A 3,536-nucleotide genomic window follows, 5' to 3' on the forward strand; every position below is an offset into this window, starting at 1 on the left:
TATTCTAGTTTATGCCTAGCAAAAAGGAGTCTTCTCAGTCTGTCTTGATCTTGAAGTTGAAGCAGTAAACACAGTTAAATTAGACTTGCTGGCTGTTCAAAAGTGCAGTTTGACTTACAGAGATCAGTAATACCATAACAAGATTAGGACCATGGAGAGGGCTTGAGTCAAATAAGCTGCAAACATTCAGTTGCCGAAGACTTGGAATCTACTTGAATATCATTTTCTGATAAAAATGAAGTTGAGAAACCTTATATTGCAGCTACCAGTTGCAGAACAATCTGCCCAATTTCCATGGAAAGGAAATACATTTGAGCATGCTAAGAAGGTAGCCTCCTAAAGCTGCTTTTTGATTTCAGTGACATAACCAATGATGAAACTCAGAAGCATCATTTCAGCCATTTAGGGCGTGTCTCATAAGAACCAAAATAATCAGACCATATCTGATCAATAAGTCCTTCCTTCTGGAGAAAAGCCACAGCACAGTGCCTATTAAGAGCTGAGCCTCACCTTATTATCAGGCCCAGAAAGTGTAAATAGTTGCAGATGTGTAATTGACAAAAGCCACTCATTACCTCCTTTTAAAGTCCTCCCCATACACAGCTGAGGTGTGTTTGCTTATCTGAGATGTTCTGAAGTGAGAAATTGTCAGGTCTTATGAAATGGAAGGAGTGTTGAGATATTTTGAGGTTCTTTTATTCTCAATGAAAGCATTAAGTAATTTTTTTTTTTTTTTTTAATTGTGGATTGAACATTTGATACAAGATCAAAGACTGACTTGGAATCAAAAAGGCAACTTGCTTCCGTATCTTTCTGCTATCTAAGACAAGGTAAGCTTGGCCTGAAAATAAGTAGGGGGCGTTGGTTTTCTATTTTTGTGGTAATTACATGAAGCAGGAAAAGAAAGCAGAGTAACTGAAGATCATTATTTTATTCTCTGTATAGAAAGATGGTATAAAATTGAGTTTCTCAATTTAGTGTTTTGTGTTTCAACTCAAGGAAATCAGTATACCTTTCTAATGAAAACCAGCATTACATTGCACTCAATTTTGCAAAAGTGATAGTTTTCAGTAACCAAGTAGAGTTAATTCCAACAGACTTCTGCATCCCTACTGCCTGGAATGGATACAAAGAAGTACCTGGTAATTCTGGCTCTCGAGACGTTCCTTGTAAGTACCTGTAGACATAGCTCTTTTCCACCTAATTCCCAATAAAAAAATATCAAATCTACTGTCGAAAGTTACACTTGTAATGAAAATGAGTTCTCTCTCTCATTTTCCCCATGCTTGCCCACTCATCAGTGTCCATTCTCAATCTGCTATATTTTTGTTAGTTGCAATCACTTCACTGGGACAGAGTCTATTTTTTATTCTGTGATGCACAACAGGATCGTGATGATCCATGGTTAAAGTTCACAGGTGCTATAATAATAGATAGAGACAAAATAAAAAACATGCATTGTTAGGGCATGAATCAACCAGTGCGTGTTCTCACAGTGATATTTTGCATGCAAAGTAAAAAGCTGTCTGGAGCACAAAAGGCATCCAAATTAACAATGTCACCAGCAAGCTAGTGCTTGTACTGGATCCAAAACCTTAATATGTTTGACTTTGAAATGGCTAAGTTCATCCTCTAACTATCAAAGCTTGCAGCAGACCCTGGGAACATATTGTAAATTTACTGTTCTGACAGATGATTGTGAAGATGAGGAAATGATCCAGAAAAGTGGCATTGATTTTGAAGAGCAGAGGAATTTGCCAGTCACTCCTTGTTGCTAAGCTGCAAGAAAAAACCCTCCATCAGCTCTCAGCACGTCACTCACAAATATCAGTGGGACATGGTATTTACAGTGTTTGTGTAAAGCCCCAGGAATGGTTTAGACTACATCCTTCCACTTCAAGCAATTTGAATGAGATCTTAAATATCAGGATCCTCTTCACTTGGTTGCACAAAATGAATTGCGTGATCTTTTCCTTTGGGAGCACATTCCTTGTGCTCTGCATCTGTAGACTATGATCCATTTATACAAATACAGGGCAAAGATTTTGCAGAAAGGGAAAGTTACATGACCTGTGCAATTCTCTTATGTACCCTGCAAGCTTGTGGCTTTTTGGATCCTCCTTTCACTGATGACCCTTTAGAGAGTTAAATCTCAAATCCCAGCCTGGAATTTATTAAGAGTTGAATGGTGAGATTCATCCAGCACAAAACTGTTTACGGCAAGCTTGTGTAGAGAAAAAGACTAGCTGGTCTATTTTTTGCCTTGCTCTAAATATTGTCATTTATAACAAAGCCGACTGATGCCTTTTCCTCATGTTCTCTATGTGCCCAGAACATCAGACACTAGACACGCTTACCAGACTTCAACATAGAAATTTTCCACTTGCTTTGTATCCAGGGGAAGGAAAGCATTGGCTGCTTCACTAACACAAAATATTTAATGCCTTCACAGAAGAATCCCAGATGATTGAGGGGGGGCAAGGCTTCAGGATTTCAGGGTAAATGGTGCTCAGGTCTGTGGAGTCCATGTATGAAGTCTGCTCAGAAGTTAAGGCCTCCAATTTATTTCCATGGAAATGACAACAGATGCAAAGAGCACAATAACACTACTTGATAGAGCAAATTCTCAGCTACAAAACGCTGTTTTTAAATGGAGTCACCACCATTAGCTATGTATTTTCACCAGCAGTGAACAAGAAGCTGCATGTCATGCTCATATAAACCTGCACCAGTGGAGGTGACCCACTGTCATTGTCACCACTGCTGTGCTCACATCCACTGTAGTTTCCATAAACATTCAGCAACCATTGACAAATATCCATGGGTGCCAATGATTCCACATGAAAGAATTCAACGACACCCCTTTGCTTCATATGCACCTCCATGTCAGACACCGTTCTGTCAGACTGTCCCTCTGCTGCCATCTGTCACACGGCAACAAAATGTAAATGGAATATGGGTGGGAAGATTCAGCCTCTTCTGCTGTACCACCACCATCTGCCTCTGTCATCATGGGCCAACGTCATAAATTAGGAGGCATTACTTTCAGTGCAGCTTTTGTCTTTACAAAAAAAAAGTGCCTGAGGCCAATGAGAAATCTAGTGATAAAGAATAAGATGTAAATCCACAGGTTTCTTTTGAGATAGACCTGGACTTTATGCAAACATATTATCTCATTATTATCTATAACATGTACTCTTCATCATTGCTACTAGCTTGCAATAGCAATTTAAAGCATTAATCTCTGAGCACTGAAATAAAGGCTTCCCTGCACAGCTTTTTCTTTTCCCCCTCTTCACATCTCTAACCCCAAGGTTTACAACTCGACAACTTTCCGCAGGCTGACAAAGTCATTTGTCAGTGATTTAACGAGTGGAAAGCAGAGGTACAAAATTGCCAAAAGATTCATTCGTTACCCTACAACACTTCAGAGGTAGAGCAGATTATGAGATGATAGAACACTATTTTCAGGAGCCCTGACTTGCAGTCAAGAACCCTTTCCTTCCTGCTTTCCTTCTAAGGTTTCATTTTTCTAT

The 3,536-nt window shown here is 39.3% G+C and overlaps 1 long non-coding RNA gene across 1 annotated transcript; it reads left to right on the forward strand.

The window, feature by feature from the left end:
* Positions 1-743: 743 nt before the first annotated feature.
* Positions 744-3,221, forward strand: LOC116238292 (uncharacterized). Its single transcript, XR_004168934.2, has 3 exons — positions 744-830; positions 1,098-1,169; positions 1,693-3,221. It is a non-coding gene; the product is annotated as an uncharacterized LOC116238292 (long non-coding RNA).
* Positions 3,222-3,536: the final 315 nt, after the last annotated feature.

Source organism: Phasianus colchicus, chromosome 6 (assembly GCF_987193195.1).
Source record: "Phasianus colchicus chromosome 6, bPhaCol1.hap1.1, whole genome shotgun sequence".
In the NCBI taxonomy this organism is placed as follows: domain Eukaryota; kingdom Metazoa; phylum Chordata; class Aves; order Galliformes; family Phasianidae; genus Phasianus; species Phasianus colchicus.